The sequence below is a fragment of the Equus caballus genome, chromosome 21 (genome assembly GCF_041296265.1).
Source record: "Equus caballus isolate H_3958 breed thoroughbred chromosome 21, TB-T2T, whole genome shotgun sequence".
Taxonomy (NCBI): Eukaryota; Metazoa; Chordata; class Mammalia; order Perissodactyla; family Equidae; genus Equus; species Equus caballus.
This window is the reverse complement of record NC_091704.1, coordinates 58569375-58587993: the sequence shown is the minus strand read 5'-3', so window position 1 is coordinate 58587993 and position 18619 is coordinate 58569375. Positions and strand designations below refer to the sequence as shown.

The window sequence follows — 18619 nt, the reverse complement described above, 5'->3', positions numbered from 1 at the left end:
GAGAATTACATAAATGTCAGGCTTATGCACACTTCCACAGACACCTCATTTTAGTGCTCACAGGAATAATGTGAGGTAGTGACCTTTCGAGACTGTTCAGATTTGCAAAATCATGATCATGATTTCTATTTGCTGAACTGGGTCCTCTGGGAAGATCAAACCAAATAACATAAACTTAGAAAAAAACAGAAGTATCAAAATTAATATACAAACATATGATATTACTGGTTAATTTAGCTGAGGAAACCAGGAAAGATTTGCTAATCATTGGTTAGAATGGATAAGAGATATATAGAGATAGACAGACACAGACATAGATGCAGTCAACAAGCCTTACAAAAACAAAGCCTGCATATAACTTTAGGCCACTGACAGGGAAATACAGTTGAGGGTATTGTTTAAAAAAAGTCACTAAAAGTAGAGATGCTAGGTCACACGTGATGTTTACTGACCGATGCCCATGAATGATTACGTACACTGGCTTCACGGTGGATGTACAGAAACAGCCCTCCTCTCCATGCATATGTAAATGAACTTATTCATCAGCCAGGGTCTTATTTTCAGTTTTATCCTAAATGCACTCATTCACAAGGGCTTATTGTGCAGCAGGTACCAAAAAATTAACTCACTTCTTTGCCTCTGGCTTTCAGACATTAATCAAATCTCCCACTGGTTTTGTGAAGGCCTGGGGTGACTCCCTCCCCAGCTGGTGGTTAGCACCATGTCTAACAGGTCCCTAGTGTTACTCTCCAGGCGGGGACCCGCTGGCGCTCATCACCCTCAAGCAAGAGATGACCTGCAGACCCAAATGAGACCTGACCCATAACTGAGAAGCCCTCTTTCTCCCGTCTTCTATTTTTCTCTCTCAGATGACCTTGAGGAAAGCACTCGGGGCCAAGCCCACTCACACATAAGATGACACAGCAAGGGGCTGGCCCCATGGCCGAGTGGTTAAGTGCACGCGCTCCGCTGCAGGTGGCCCAGTGTTTCGTTGGTTCGAATCCTGGGCGCGGACATGGCACTGCTCATCAAACCATGCTGAGGCGGCGTCCCACATGCCACAACTAGAAGGACCCACAACGAAGAATATACAGCTATGTACTGGGGGGCTTTGAGGAAAAAAATTAAAAAATCTTTAAAAAAAAAAAAAGACACAGCAAAATGAGATGATCCTTCCAACTCCCCAAGTTTGGCACATACCCAATAAACACCTGAACTAAAACGGCCAGTGTAAACCCCCTGGGAATCCCTTCCAGGAATTCCTCAAAAGGCTGTGCCAGGCAGCCACAGAGCTGATGAGGAGTAACAGCAGTAAACTGCACCCGTGGGGACCAGTGAGGGGAGAATTAGAAATGAAATGGGGATGATTCAAGACATCGGATAAAGAGAATCTTAAAATTTCATTATAAAAAAAATTCATTATCATAGGTCATCTCTCCTCTTAAAGTTCCACCTTCTCTCTTTACAAACTGCTACACTTCTACAGCGTTGTCAGATAAACGTCGAGGCAACCTGCAGTGAACGCTGTCCAGCCCTCTGAGCTTGGGCTGATAGCACACAGCCTCACCTGTGCTGGGAAATATTCATGACGATCTCTCACCTGGTGGGACAGAAGAGGCAGGAGCAAAATGGTCCCTGGGAAGCCTCAGATCTACGATTCTAGCACATTACTATTTTCCCAGAGAGACAAGAAGCCAACTATTTATTCTCGAAAGCTGTGTAAGCCAGCCCATCTGCTGTCCTACCAGATTGTCCCTGAGGCTCTCAGTGTCAGGATGTCCCTCCCTGAGCTACCAGCCCTCCTATCGAGGCTGGTGTCTGTTCTTCCAGTATCAGTGTAAGTCTACTTTTATCAAACCTCTGCTTAAATTAACCGCTTACCTCCTCCTGGCTAAACAACCCACTTGCCGGGCTGCTGCAGAGCCCACTCTCTAAGGCTTAAAGAGCTTTCAACCTTCTCAGAACTATGAAAAAAACATTGTGCCCATTTTCAGATATGAGGCTATAACTAGAAATAGTGCCTAAGAGAAAGACTAAACTGATTTTTTCCTCAAAAAATGCATGTAAGAATTCTCACTGCTCTTAACTATAATTCTCATCTTGACCTTACACAAAACACCACCCTTACTTCTAGAAATATTACATGTGTGACCCCATTATAAACCCTATAAAAAGTGGTTGCAGATGGCTAGCCATTCTTTGTCTATCTTTTACATTCTTCTTTTCTACTTAGCTTTAAAAGACTATTCCTTTAAATAAAATGTGGCATATGCATACAATGGAATATATTCGGCAATAAAAAGGAATAAAGTGCTGGTACAGGCTACAACATGAACGAACCTTGAAAACATAACAAATCTAAGCAGCCACTCACAAAAGATCACATTATTGTATGATTCCATTTATATGAAATGTCCAGAACAGGTGGATGTATAGCGACAAAGTTGTTGCCTAGGGCTGGGGGGGTAGGTGGGTGTGGGGTGGGAAGGTTTAGGGGTTTAGGTGGGAGGAGGTGAAAGGGTGCAAAGTTCCTTTTTTGGGTAATAGAATGTTCCAAAATTGATTGTGGTGATGGTCGTGAATATAACAACTCTGTGGATATAATAAAAGCCACTGATGTGTACACTTTAAATGGGTGAATTGTATGGGATGTGAATTATATCACAATTAAGCTATTAAAAGAAAAAAATCTATTCCTTTTCATTTCAGATCACAGCTCAAACTTCTCTAAGTTATTAACCAATCAAATCCTAGCTGCTAAAATGTGGCTACAGCTTCTTTTTACTCTTTTAGCTAAAAGTAACACCTGCACACTATTTTTAAATCTTGATCAAAAAGAGCCATGAGCCAATAATGGATACTTCTGATTATGACTTCCCTCGAAAGGCAGGAATTATTTTTTCTATGGTATTTACATCATCATACCATCTCAGAGAGTGTCTCAAATGGGAAGATCCAAAGTAAGTGTTTGGATATGGATGCTGACACCTACTCTCACTGGTGCTACCTCTAGCAAATGTTTATGAGCCTCAGGTACTATTTTCTAGGGCAAGTTATGTCCTTTTAGTGAAGGGGAAAAAAATAAAGCATAATTTTTTAAATGAGCAATCCTCACATTTTAATTATGAACCTTTTTTTCATCAGAGAAAAAATGCTCAAGTTGAAATATCTGCAATTTTAAGCTCTCTGGCTTATCACTGCTCAGGGAAGGAAATTAGGTTAATCGGACAGGATTTTGCCCTTTACAAAGGCATGCTGGCAAACTTCCCTGGTGGCCTGATCTCTTTTGAGTCCTTTGTTACAACAGCTTCCTGAAACTGGGGACAGCATATGCTCCAGCCCATTGTCATTGAAGTGAGTGGCTCTCAGCATCACCCAGCAAACATCTGTCATTAGCTCCCTTTGCAAGAGGGAAAGCAGATGCTCAGAGCAAGCCAGGGTGACCTCTGACGTGGCAGAAAGATGGATACATGGCAGAACAGAAGATCATTCCAGCAGAGAAAAATACTTGAATCCTCAAGGGTTAGCTACTCAGTTACCCTCAGTGGAAGACTTGAAAATACTATTAATTATTTCAAAATTATTACAAGGACCATTTGGAACACCCAAACAGCAGCTAGATTAACCAAGCCACTTGAAACCAAGCCACTCCATTTGGAACTTCTAATACAGTCCACGTGCTGAATTTACAAATGTAACGTTAAGAGTTTTATGAGAGACTGCCAAGGCGGCTATAAGCCTTCATCTAGGAAACCCTTCGGGGGCATTGTTTCTCTCAAAAGTTCATGCGAATAAACAAAACCATCATACGACACACTACAGGATGTATTATAGTAATTTAAACAAGTTCACTAAAATGTATTGACACAGATATTTGAAAACAAATACCAAAGAAAGAACGGTTCAAAATGAGTCGTTTCTCAGAACATTTATTCAAGCAAAGCAAGGAGGAAGAGGGGCGCTTGATTCTACAGGTGGGGCCCCTTGTCCTCGATTCTGATCAGAGCCAGCACTGGGGGAAGTCAGGTGCCCGGGGCGCACAGTTTAGGGATGAGCCAACCCTGCGGGCTGTGCAGGCGGCTTCAGCAGGTGCATGACCGACTGCTTCTTTACATTTTGCACCCTACGCCCACCACTCATCTTACCCTCGTCCTAGCCCCCTTTTTGGTTATGGAATATGGAAGAAAATAGCATCTTATACATAAGGCCAGCTATCCAAAGCTTGGGAGTTCTAACAGCAGTTTCTAAATATGGATTCATCCTCCTTTCTTCTCCAGCTTTGACACCTCACTTAGAAAATGAGGGATGCGCATTTGCCTAGTACGGCAAACGGTATGTTAACAACTGCTCTTCAATATTAAAAACAAGCATTAGGTGTCAAAATTTATACAGCAACTTCTGAAAGGGTATAAGCACAATCGACTCACTTTTTGAAACACTTCCAGGAAGAGACCTCCCCTGGAAATGCGTTGGGATGTTTAACACGTAACACACAAGCTTTTCGTATTTTTGCTGTGCCTGCGAGCGGCTCTCCATTAACCCAGAAAAAAATACCTGAGTACAGACTAAACCATCGACAGGTGTTAGTATTTAAAACTAAGATGGCCAGGCTATGTCTTGTTTCTGACACAACACTGTTCAAGAATGATTCCTTTATGGCTGGAGCAGTCAGAAAAGGTTCTTGGACTGTGCGAGCGACCATCTGTGTTTTCAAAGAACATGCCTTTGGAGGGAAGACTGTGTATCAGATGCTTTTGTTTAGAACGTGGATTAACTCCCCTCCACACATACACACACTGCCTGCCAAGCCCTACAAACTGGTTCTCAGAGGGCGGCTTCCAGACCAGCAGCACTAGCAGCACCTGGGAGCTTGTTAGAAATGCCAATTTTCAGGCCCCACCTGAGATTTGCTGAATCAGAAAGTCTGGGGTGAGGCCCAGGATTCAGAGGTTTAACAAGTCTTCCAGGGGATTCTGACACCTGTTCAATTCCCTAAAAGAAGCAGGAAAACAGGGTTTGCCACTGACGGCCTTTATCCTCTTGGATAAGGCATTACCCCCCGCAGGGAAAACAAAATGATGGGGCTGAACAAGTCACTGATATCCTTGCCAGGAGTTCACAGCACAGACGCCTGCTGGCTGGTTACAAATCCAGATTCCTGGGCCCACCTCCAGGAGAGGCTGTCCCACTGTGCGCGGTGGCACAGAGATCCAAGAACCTCACTAATAGCTCCTCAAGCGATTCCAATGTGTAGCCAGGACTGGAGACCACTGGAAGGCCCCCCGCAGCAGTGAATATCATATCAGAAGTGACTGGGGAGAATGATCCTTTAGATCTGGGTCAAACTTTTTCCAAAAAGGGCCAGATGATACATACTTTAGGCTTGTCAACTTCTCGACGGTGCCCCATAGCTCGGACACAGTCTTAGATAAATCAATGAATGGGCATGGCTGTGTTCCAACACAAGGTCACTAAATGTGCATTTCATATCATTTTCACATGTCATAAAATATTCTTTTGATTTTTTTCCCCAATCTTTTAAAAATATAAAAATCATTCTTAGCTCATGGGGGGGGCCGGGGGCTGTGGTCTGCGGTCTGCCGCTGCTGCTTCAGTTAAACACTGGAACAATTACATAAACTTCATTGAGTTCAGTGATGCTGTGGTCATGAACACGTAACTTCAATACCAAGAACTGCCTTCCAAAAAGCTAGATGTTACTTTTTTTTTTTTTTTTTAGATTTTATTTTTTCCTTTTTCTCCCCAAAGCCCCCCGGTACATAGTTGTGTATTCTTCGTTGTGGGTTCTTCTAGTTGTGGCATGTGGGACGCTGCCTCAGCGTGGTCTGATGAGCAGTGCCATGTCCGCGCCCAGGATTCGAACTAACAAAACACTGGGCCGCCTGCAGCGGAGCGCGCGAACTTAACCACTCGGCCACGGGGCCAGCCCCTAGATGTTACTTTTTTAAAAACTAAGGTTTGATCTGCATACAGTGAAATATACAGCATGATGAATCACACAGAATACAGTGAACATTTCCATTATCTTAGTTCATTGGCATTCCCTTCCCAGTCAACCTTCCTCAGAAGTCACCATTCAGCTTGAATTCTTACCTTTAAAATGGCAGTGCAATCAGTCGGAAATAAAAGCTGGAAGTTCACGCTTTCACTGCAGTTCTAAGTAACAGGCACTCCTTAAGCGGAAGTTACCAGAATAGGGATCCACGGGGCATAAGCCCCCTTCCTCTCCAATGTGGGGCAGCTGCTTGGGATTTACCCCACACTTTCCTCACCCTGCAGCTCATCCAGCCCAGGTGAGATCTCCAAGCCATGAGAGCGAGTGCATCACTGGAGGAATGGAGGGAACGAGCTCCTTCCAGGGGCCCCCACCTTGGCCTGCATCCACCCATGACCTTGCCCTTCCTTCAGACCCCAATCCCCTCCCTCTCTCCTTGAGACAGACATAGGTAAGCTTCTCCTCAGAAACATAAACATCACTTGAGTTGTCTGAACTCGAAGACCACATCGACGGCCTCTGTGCATGGATCTCACGTGAGGGATTTCAGAAAGCTGCTTTACCACCGGAATTTCTCTAAATACAAATGAGAGAAAGGTTTATGGCATCTCACGGCTGGAAGAAGTGCCCAAACACTGGATTCTGTTCCAGACACAGAAAGAAAAGGAGGCAGGCTCGTGCGAGAGGAAGATGGGGAAAATGAAAGAACCAACTCTGTCTGGAGAGTCACACCATCAGCAAGGCCAGCCCTCCCCAGAGCCCCCAGCCTCACAGGGCGGGGAGCAGCCCACTTTGAAGCAAACAGAAAATGAGCAGCAGGGCGAAGAGGAAGATGGAAGACTCTCCAAGTTATCTCAGAGCAAGATACCCACTCAGTCCGTGGTTCTCCATTTCACTGTGAATAAAATCATCTGGGAAGCTTGTTAAAACACTGATCCCAGGACCATACTCACAGAGAAGTGGACTCTGCAGATCTGCAGTGGGACCAAATATATACATATATACATATGCATATATATATACACACACATACACACATATATTTTTTTGGTGAGGACAATTGGCCCTGAGCTAACATCTGTGCCAATCTTCCTCTATTTTATAAGCGGGATGCCACCACAGTATGGCTTCATGAGCAGTAGGGAGGTCTGCTGCACCCAGGATCCGAATGTGCGAGCCCCAGGCCGCTGAAGCAGAGCACGCTAACTTAACCAGTACACCACTGGACCGGCTCCAGGAACCTATTATTTTTAACAAGGGTCCCAATGATTGATTATGAAGCAGCCAGCCGGAGAACCATACATGGAGAAACACTGCACGAGTGTTTGGGACATTTAAACCCCAATGTCTCACTCCAACAGAGGATCCCACTTGAGAGGATGAGATGGAGATGGGACGACCGAGAGCAAGTACAACTCCCTTAAGAGAAAGATGGATGGACAGATGGGTGGATGGAAGGAGTCACAGTCACAAAGATAATGTGGGCACAGAAGACATTTCTCAGAGCTATCTAAGAAAAGCTGTCCAGAAAAGGAGCTGTATGGGAAGAAGCAAGGCCTAGAAATCACAGGTAACATGCAGTTTCGAAATCCAGGATGCAAAAGTTGTGCTTTTTCAACCACTTTTAAGGTAACACTTTGATATGAGACTCATTCAGTCTACGAAACAGTTCTGAAGTTGGCTGCTCATGAAAAGGTACCCAGGGGGCCGGCCCGGTGGCACAGCGGTTAAGTTCGCACGTTCCACTTCTCAGTGGCCCAGGGTTCTCTGGTTCGGATCCCAGGTATGGACATGGCACCACTTGGCATGCCATGCTGTAGTAGGCGTCCCACATATAAAGTAGAGGAAGATAGGCACGATGTTAGCTCAGGGCCAGGGTTCCTCAGCAAAAAAGTGGAGGACTGGCAGTAGTGAGCTCAGGGCTAATCTTCCTCAAAAAAAAAAAAAAAAAAAAATAGTAAAAGGTACCCAGGAAGCTTTTTAAAAACATACTGTGGCCTGAGTCCCAACTGAGATTCTGATTTCACTGTTTTGGGGCAGGGCCAAGGCTCTTGGTAAAAGCGTCCCAGTGAAGCATAATGTGCAGCCAGGGCTGAGAACAACTTTGTCAGAAACAGCGGCCTGGAAGCAAGACTGTGAACACAAGACGACGAAACACTAAAATAAAAAAATGTGATCTTTGCTGACCCTTCATTTCCCTAGAGCAATAAAACAAAACGGAGGAAAAAAGCCACCGCAAAGGAGGAAGAAAGTGGGAAGGTGGCAGGTGGACCTGCCAATCTTGAAGAGTAATTTCAAGAGAAAGCACAAATGTCATGACAAGAAAGATGACAAGGACACAATCCCTGGGGCCCACAGAGAGAAAAGAAATGAACACAGCAAAACAGCCAGGATGGGAAGTAACAGGGCCCAAGAAGTTCAATGGTCAACACCGGTTGATGGGTCAACCCCCACCACCTGTCTCACCCCGCCCTACCTCACATCCTCCTTATGTGGTGCCGTGATCAAGTGGAAAGATGGTCAACCCTGCATCTAAAGCCCAGCTCCATCACTCATCACTGACCACGTGGGGACTCTTGGACATGTTATTTCACCAAAGCTCAATTTCCATATCATTAAAATATGGTAATCATGCCTTCCTCAAAGGGTAGTTATGAAGATTAAATAGGACAAACAGATGGAATGCACCAGCATCTGGGAGAGAGATGTCACCTGGCAAATATCATCCTCTTCCCTTTACCCATTCTAAATACCAACCCTGATGAGGGGAACTTGGCTTAGAAATGGGTGCTCCCTTTTCCCACAGCTCACCAGGGAGGTGATTATGGGAAAAGTGTGATTCCCCAATCACACCACAATGGCATCCTGGGTTGGAACTCTGAACACAGGTTTAAAGTTGCAATCAGACAATAGAGGGCATTTGCATCATCCCAATTCTTGCATTGAGGGTACCCACATAGATCTTTCTAGATGGACTGGATTCCCCAAATATATCGCTGAGTCTTTGGGAAAACTGGTTCCAAATAACAGGCCTATAAAATGAATTTTTGAAATGGAATGCAACTCAATCACAAACCAACAACTGCCTGAATTTGTTTTAACAAATTGCCTCTGCTTTTCCTACTGAAATTACATCCAGCATTAAATGGTGCCATGTCTGAATCCCATAGATAATTTCTGAATTGTTTTTGTTTCCAAACAAGGTCTTCACATTACATTTTTCACACATGATACTCATAATAAAGGTATGGTATTTAAGCCTTCAAAATTTAAAAAAAAATTGGAGTTTGATTTAATCTGAGCTTAGCATCCGGCATTAGTTAGCTGACTCATGTCAGCTGACTATTTCAAGACTGCACGCTAGTATCCTGCTTACCTTTGAATATGAGCAATTTAATTTGCTAAGCTAGCCACAACATTGAAAGTACCAATGAGGTCAATGGCACAAAACACCAGCCCTTCTCTTCGTGCATGGACACCAGCACTGCAGGACCAAGATTCTTGCTGGTTGCAGAAGCGTGTGGATATGCCACAGGTTTACACAGGTACAAGAGGGCCGAGCTACCCAGAAGCAGAGCCTGGAATCCAGAGGCAACTGAAGATAGACGGGAGGCACAGGCATGTCAGAGGTAGACTTGAGTCCAAACAAACAGACCAAGCCTACGGGTTGGGAAGAAGAGGCTCATTCAACGGATCCAGGGAGGAAAGAAGAAGCCAAAATCAAGAGAGATCCACAAAGGAGAAAGTCAACAAGTTGGCTCAAAAGAGGACAGGAAGCCAAAGAAGGTCCTGATCTTGGGCAAAGGCCATGTGCTCTCTCCTGCAAAAGCATTTAATGTGTGTGCGCGCAGCTACAGCCTCGCTGGGGCCAGTAAATACTGCTAATAGTGATCCACCCACCCACCCAGTGGGCAGGCCAGGCAGGGAGGGGCCCAGCTGTTCAGTCCAAGGAAGCAGAAGATGTGTTCTGAAAGAAAGGGTCAGAAATAAGCTGGATTCCTAATCCACTTGAAGGAGCAGGGAGACAGGCCCCAGAGACCAGGGGCAGGGGTCTCTGAAGGTCTTACCAATGGATTTTTCACAGGTACGGGAAATATGGCAGGTAAGACAGAAATGCACCAAACTCAACATCCACCCACTCCCCCTGGAAAGACGAAAATGCAATTTATGTTTTTGGAGTTTAATAATTCCTTTGAAAAAGCCTCTCTCTAATTATCTTCACTGCTCTTTATTTTACTCTGGTCTACAGTATAAGGATGGTTTATACACTGCCAGGATAAAAATAACATAGTGACACTCCCATCATGACTCTAGTCACATGAGGCTTTTTCTTCTGTCACCTGAGGTCCTTTAAGACTTGTCTTGATTTTTATATTAAAATGTTATAAGTCTCAGCAGAGCACCCAGCCTTCTAATGACTTGTGTGGCTTCGTGCTGATTACGAATGGAGCTTCAATCAGCCTCTCAGAATCTGATTGCCTCCACAGGTCAGGCTCGGCTCCTGGGTGCTAAGGACACAGGAATGACAGTTCTCAGAGAGCTTGGGGAGGACAGACAGAAAAAAAACCACAAGTGACAATGTCCAGGTGGTGGCCCTTCTGGATGGAGAGGTCAAGAAGGCCTCTCTCGGAAGGTCTTCATCAGGGCGTCCATCCCTGAATGAAGGCAGAGAGAGTCAGGCACATCTCTGCAGGAACCAGGTTCCCCCAAAAAGGGAAAAGACAAGCAAGCGCTGAGCCTGCTGGAGCGACAATCTCTTCCCAGGTTACAACACGTGTTCCACTCAGAGCCATGCAGATTTGCAGATACACACATGTATTCCTGATAAACAAGCAGGCGTTTTTTTCTATAGTCCCAGAGTGGAAATTAATGGAAACCTTGGACTTCCCATCTTTGAGCCACAAGATGCCAAACCAAATTCTTGGAAGAGATCTAGAGAGTCAGAATCACATGGCTTTCAGAGCATAAAAATATTTTTCACTCAAAATCAAGTAAGTTGGACAAACTGCATTTTACTTGGTTTTCAAAGCAAGACAGAAAGCCCCAGGGGTGTTCAGTCCCCAGAGTATAGACTTTCGATTCTAAGAAACGCCACAGGCTGGTGTTTAATATCCATCTCAGAGACGGGTATTTCCAGGATGAAACAGTGAAATGTGGGAAAAGTGCAGAGAATTCAAGAGTTTCCCAGCTCAAGGCTGTCTCTTAATACAGCTGCACTATTTTGATTGAAGTAACTTTCAAAAATAACAGATGGATCGATATTGAAGTTTCAACAACAAAAAAGCCAAATACATCCGATTTTGTAAAATTATCTGCCACCTGTCACCAGCATTTCTCTCTCTCCTCTTCCTTTTTGGATGGCTGCGCAGCGGCCCTCCACTTGGGAGGGGCCCTTCACCCACCCGCAGGGCAGCACCATCCACCCCCAAGTGCACATCACACAGCCAGTGCCAAGTGCTCAGTAGTGATGAGCAGACCTGTCACCATCGGATTCTCCATCCTAGGAATCTGGAGCCAGGTCTAAAGCAATTCTTTCTTGATGTTGTCTATTCCTTAAGGAAGGGTACAAACCAGAATCTCTAACGTGCTTTTGTTTCTAAAAGCAGCACAAGAAAAGATATCCAAGAGGAAAGCAGTTTAAAAATAAATTGCATAGGAGTTAGTTCTTAATCGCTACAGAGTTTCGGTTTGGGGCGATGAAGAAGTTTTGGAGATAGTGGTGATGGTTGCACACATTACTAATATACATTTAAAAATAGTTAAAATGGTCAATTCTATGTAATTTATTTTTACCACAACACACACACACATACACAACAAAAACAGAGGAAAACCCAAGCTCCAGTTCAAAAACATAAATGTATTCATCTATTCATTTTTCTTTCTACTCAAACTTGGACCTTTGCAGCAGAGCAAATCATAGCAAATCTTTTAGACACCCATCAGAAAAACTGAAAACTCCAAAAGAAACACAAATGTCACAGCTGTTAACAAACACACTTATACAACAAGAGAATTCAAGATGGCAGTGGAACTCCAGAAGCCAGGGCTGCGTATTGTCTTAGGGATACGCTTTGCCTCCCAACTCGATTGCAAAATACCACTTTATTAAACTTTACTGTACACCATCAGACAAATTCTATCTTTAAGTCATAAATATATCGATGAGCTAAAACACAAAATTAAAACAGAGGGCCATTAACATGATAATACGCTGAACCACATGAAATTGCTGATATTCAACTCTCTTATCCTACAGAGACGGCAATTTCACGTCGTTCAACCGGACCAGCAGGTTAATTTGGTTGGAAGCAGCAACTGCAATACAAGGGACACCTGAGATCTGAGAGGCGACAGGGGGCCAAAATACAAATCTTGAGTTTTTTCCCTTTTCAGAAAAAATGAGTAAGATTTCCCCAAAATATGTGCATTAATATAAAAATGTTTTCCTTCGCACACAAAAAAGGAGATAGATATGGTTGAGGGGCCAGGCTGGTGGCACAGCCATGAAGTTCACACATTCTGCTTCGGTGGCCTGGGGTTCACCAGTTCAGATCCCGGGTGCAGACCTACACATCGCTTGTCAAGCCATGCTGTATCAGGCGTCCCATATATAAAGTAGAGGAAGATGGGCACAGATGTTAGCTCAGGGCCAGTCTTCCTCAGCAAAAAAAAGAGGAGGATTGGCAGTAGATCTTAGCTCAGGACTAATCTTCCTCAAAAAAAAAAAAAAGGAGATAGATAAGAGGATAGAATATACTTATTTTAAAGAACATAAAAGCAAGGGAATTATGTCCAGGCCAGTCGACTAGAAAGAATTGGTCCTGTTGTCCCAGAGTTTGGCTTTTAAAGTTACATATCCTAATGACACTACTTCTGCATCATTAGTATTGATCTCCAAACTCCTTTCTTCCATCTTCCTAAGTTTAGGTGTCTCCCTGCTGGTCTCCCCCTACCCCCACCATTCACAGCCTGAAGACTCTTTCCTGGGCTGTGGGGGCCCTGGGGACCGCAGGTGGTCCCCTCCTGCTGGCCACCCCAACTTAGGGCCCTCGCCAGCTGCTGCTCACTTCCCCTCTGCTGGTATAGAAGGAGTTGGCGGAGGAGACCTGTTTACCCAGGCAGCTGCCTCGGCCAACAGCTGGCTTCGCGTTGAAGCCTGGAATGCAGCTTCCGTGGCTGCTGAAAAGCAGGGGCATTCCTGGGCTCTCAGGGGTCAGCATATGCAGTTGAGATTTTCAACTTGGTTAAAATATCTAGAAGCCACCACTGCCCTTCAGCACTCAGATCCAACTTGTTCTCACCTAAAGCTGAAATCACTGAGTTCCAGTTGTCCAATCCCTGATAATTTGTGGGGTCAGGGTGTTATTTGGAACTCTGAAATGGGAAACGTGCTGGGCTGTCCCACTGTCAATTTTCTAGCATTCAATAGGCTCGGGAGAAATTTCTCCAGGACACAGGAGTAGACACATATGGTGTACAGAGAGGGAGGGCATGGAGAGGTCAAAAGGCTGCCCACATCCACATGACATTCAAGGCACACAAAAAGGCACCAATGGGGGTCAAGCAGAGGGGGGAAAAAAGCAAAAGAAAAGCAGCTGGACAGGGCAGAAAGTGTGTGAAAATGACAAAAACATGCAATGAGAAATCACCGCACTAACCCATGAACAAGTTTCACAAAATTGGGCCCATAGTATTAATTCCAACAAGTCAAAACGAGAAAGTGAGACTGAAAAGGTTAGAGATGGCTTTCAACGGGAGATGTGATTATAAATCATTAGGACTGTGCTTCCCGGGTGGCCTGAGGAAGTCTGCCTGTCTAGGGGCGCAGCGATCACTTGAAAGTACCAGGCAATCTAATGGCCTTTTTGTAGATTAATAATATGAGGAGAAAAACTTTTAAAACCAAGTCTAATTACACTTGTTGCAAATAAAAAAAGGAGAGAATGAGAAGGGCAGTTACTTGCAGACTGGGGTGATAAAATGCCCCACTGGTAAAGTATTTTGGAAGACCCGCATAGAGAGACAACAAAAACAGAAACCCAGCAGAATCATGGCAGAGAGTAATTGTCTTGAGTCTTGATCAGGTTGACCCGCTAAGTTAAATAATTATCTTCTAAAATACAATTAGGTAAATTGCTGTCACTCAGAGCTATTTCAGAGCAATCATCAAATGAGGCTCTTTTCAGAAAAGATAATGGTTTTCTCTCAAAGTGAAAAATCTAATTTAGATCAGATAACTCAATTCTATAACGTCCCTAAAGGGGGCCAATAGGGATGGCCCGAGCACCTCATGAATATTCTAGAAAAGACAAATGCTCCAGGCTGTCTTCCATGTTTCATTTTCACAAGAGTTGGCGTTTTAGACAGATCTAAAATATGCAAACCCTGCAAAACCATGGTGCTTTTAAAAATCTGCTCTTCTAAAACTCTCTCCAAAGCTTGTTGTCCAAGGAGACAAGTAACTTCTAACTTTCAGGGCACGTGCTGACCTGCCCCATGTGCCGCGTTCTCCAGAGGCCACAACTATGCATATTTTTCAACAAAGTGTGTTAGCACATCACTTGCACATTTTTTTCTCCATCTGCAAATACTTCACGGCGAGTATAACATAAGTTATGAGTCAAAGGGGAACATTTTGGTCCTCTGTATTCCTAGAAACAACCTACAGTAGTTTAAATTTTAGTGTGGAATGGAATTTTAAAATAACTTTAAAACTATCTCCCTGGCAAAGAAAGAACAGCTGAGTGAATGCGAGCAATTCTGAGACGGCAGGAAACAAGAAAACGTGCCCTTCAGTGCTCTCACAAAAAAACAATACCCTATTATCTCCTGCCTCGCCAGTGTCCCGGAGGCTCCATTTTAGGATTTCAGTTACACACTGCTCTGCTTGGTTTCTAACACTAAACAGGATTTTTTAAAACTGCTTTTTAATCCACTTGAGGACTATTATGCTACAGTCAGCACAACCCCTGGCCACACTCCAGGTGAAATTGTTGCTGGAAGGGAGGGCAGAGAGAGAGGACAAGGTGAAAGAAAGGAAAAGCTTCAGTGAAAGACCAAAGAAAAATGTTCTAGTTTTATCTAAAGCCCTGCACCTTATCTTATCTTTGCTTCTGGTACTACTGGTGGTTTACCAGGGGGGTTGCAAGTACTTCCTGCCCTTGGTTGGAGGTAACCATGACCCTAAGCAGTTTCCAGGGCCGCCTCTAAATCCTCACTCAAAGGTGGTTCAGGAACCTGCAGCATCAGCAGCACCCTGGAGCTTGTGAGAAATGCAGACTCTCAGGCCCCACCCCAACCTGCCAATCAGAATCTGCATCTGAACAAGACCCCACCCCCAGGTGATTAACATCCAGTCAAGTTTCAGATGCACGCACTGCTGGAAACCAAAAGGTAATTTAACTAACAGTTTTGTAAGCTGTTTGTTTTTCTGAGAGCTCACATTTTGGTAACATAAAAATTTCACCTGAATTGCTTTTAAATATATAGAAAAAGACCCATTTGACAGCTTTTACCAGTTACCATTTGACCTCCAACACTGATATCCCTTTTTTTTTTATTGTGGTAAAATATACATACTAACATAAAATTTACCATTTTAACCATTTTTAACTGTGTGGTGAAGTGGCATTAAGTACATTCACATTGTTGTGCTACCATCACCACCATCCATCGTCAGAACTTTTTCATCTTCCAAAACTGAAACTCTGTCCCCATTAAGTAATAACTCTCCGATCTCCCCTTCCCCCAGAAATATATCAAGATCTTAACACCCTTTAATAACACATTAAGTTGGGTTGAAATTAGCCAATTCCTTGCAAAGTAACATAGACGGGCTTGGCCAGAACAAGGCCATGCTCTGCATCTTTGACCCTGATTCCTTCAAGAATGTATTCCTGCCCAGTTAAAAAGCAGGTATTCCGGTCCTGGGTGCCAGGACCAGTTAATGAACTTCTCCTAATCCTCAGTGACCACGCCCACACGTCTCACAGTGAACTTCTGATGTAGGGAGAGGAAGAAGCAGGTCAGGAGAGAAAGAAACTAGAGTCTCTGGGCCACTGCCAGTTCTTGATCCACGTCTGAAACCACTTCTTGCAATCTCGTCTCCCTTTTCCCATATTTGAAACCCTGCAATTCCTACATGAATTGCCAAGCTAATTATACTTGTTATACTTGGGAATGATAGAGCAGACAATATAAGACCAAGGATTTGATGACTGATTGAAGACGAGAAGTCAAAGTTGAGAGCTGTGTTCATGTTTAAGTACATACTTTTCTGGTTCAGTTCTTTCTAAACCCACAATCCATAAATACTGTCAGGAGCAAACAGAAGTACTGACCTGACCATCCCATTCCACTCCCACATCACTGGGAGCTGCCAATGGACTGGGGCCTGCAATGGCTTCCCAGCACAGATTGCTGACCTCATGTCACAGGAGTGGCGCTAAAAGGCTGCTGGAGCTGTGTTGGCCTCTGCCAAGCAAAGCATAGTTAGACAGGAATAGAAGGCATCTCAGAACCTCAAGGACACTATGTTAAGTGAAATAAGCCAGTCATAAAAAACGACAAGCACTGTATGATTCCACTCACACCTAAAGTAGTCAAAAATCATAGAGACAGAAGGTAGAAAGGTGGTTAGCAAGGGCGGGGAGAGGGGAGATGAGGAGGCAGTGTTTGGTGTGTACAGAGTTCAGTATTGTGAAACGAAAAAGTTCTAGAAATCTGCTGCACAATGTGAACACACTTAGCACTGCTGAACTGTACACTTAAAAATGGTTAAAATGGTAAACTAAATGTTACATGTTTTTGCCACAATGACAAAAAAAAGCATTAAAAATAAAAAAAAGGGGGGCTGGCCCCGTGGCCGAGTGGTTAAGTTTGCGCCCTCCGCTGCAGGCGGCCCTGTGTTTCATTGGTTCGAATCCTGGGCGCGGACATGGCACTGCTCATCAAACCACGCTGAGGCAGCGTCCCACATGCCACAACTAGAGGACCCACAATGAGGAATATATACAACTATGTACTGGGGGACTTGGGGAGAAAAAGGAAAAAATAAAATCTTTAAAAAAAATTAAAAAATTAAAAAAAATAAAAAAGAAAGTATCTGTGGGATTATAAAATAAGTCAACAAAAAAAGAATTCCACTAAAAATCTATTTCATAAGACTTTCAGGAACAGAGTTACATCAAGTCAGGTACACTGTGTAAATGCTGTTTTCCTTTTTTATTTCATTTTGAGAAGTATGTACAGGGCATGAAAGGAAATGAATTCACATCTGCAGAAAGTGAGAAGGGAAGACGAGCACAGCAATGGTGAGACAGAAAAACACTGACCAACTTTGCATACAGGAACCTGGACATTTGGGCAGTGGCTGACCCTAAAGTTCAGCAAAAGCCACTGAGTCAGTCCTTAGTTCATAAACCATCCTACAATACCTGCGAACCTGACAGAAAGAAACCAGACTGGCATTGTGTAGCATCCACACTGGTGATGACTATTAGACTGTCATCTCTTTGGCCCCTCCCTTCCAACACTGCCCCTCAAATCTACATCTACCAACACAGCTACATCTTCACCACCAGATAAATACTCAAGAGCCATTCAAGACTCTCAGATGAAAAAGAACTGAAGAATCGCAAAACAGCCCAGTAACACCACCGCTTATTAATCCAAGAAATGAGAAAGCTACCACCAAGGGGACCATCTCCGCTAAGAGGTCTTGATCACCAAGCAGGCTGTCTGCTTCAAACTGCACAACACTGATCTTGAAGCTTTTTTTTTTTGAGGAAGATTAGCCCTGAGCCAACATCTACTGCCAATCCTTTTTTTTTTTTTTTTTTTTGCTGAGGAAGACTGGCCCTGAGCTAAGATCCGTGCCCATCTTCCTCTACTTTCTAAGTGGGACGCCTGCCCCAGCATGGCTTGACAAGCAGTGTATAGGTCCACACCCAGGATCGAAACCGGCGAACCCTGAGCCACCAAAGCAGAATGTCCGAACTTAACAGCTGCGCCACCGGGCCAGCCCCACCTTGAAGCTTTTGCTCTCAACACAACTCTCAAACAAAATTCAGAAATGATGACTTCTAAATACCGGGATAGGACGTCCTTTTATTTCTTTATGTCTTAAAATTTTGATCTGCGCCTCTGAGGGCGGGATCCATGGTAACATTAAAATCAGTTTCATTAATAAAATGGAGAAGCCGGGCACCTTTCACAATCGTCTAAATATAATCAACGAGCCAGTTTCTGGGTTCACAGTTGTGTTTTCAGTGATCTGGCTTTTCATTCGTTTCCACTAAGGACCGGGAACCAGGAGAGCTGGAATTCCCACAAACGGCATGAACTTCTCCAGCTGCTTAACCAGGTGGATGCGGAAGCTCGAGTTAGCTGGCTTAGTCAATCTCATCCTTACAGGGATCAGACATGGCTACACCACATTCACACTGGCAGGACAGTATTTCCAACCATCTATGAAAGTTTAAGAATTTTAAGGGAAAGTGGTCATGAAACCAACCAGCAAGTATCAATAGATTTGAACTTGTTCTCAAATTGCTTACTCTTCTGATTCTTGGACAAGATCCCCAAGGAGGAAACCAGCCA

The 18619-nt window shown here is 44.0% G+C and overlaps 1 protein-coding gene across 1 annotated transcript in view; it reads right to left on the bottom strand.

Moving 5' to 3' along the window:
- MYO10 (myosin X) overlaps positions 1-18619 on the bottom strand; it is a 210741-nt gene that overhangs the window by 145538 nt on the left and 46584 nt on the right. The gene's annotated exons all lie outside the window — the stretch shown is intronic.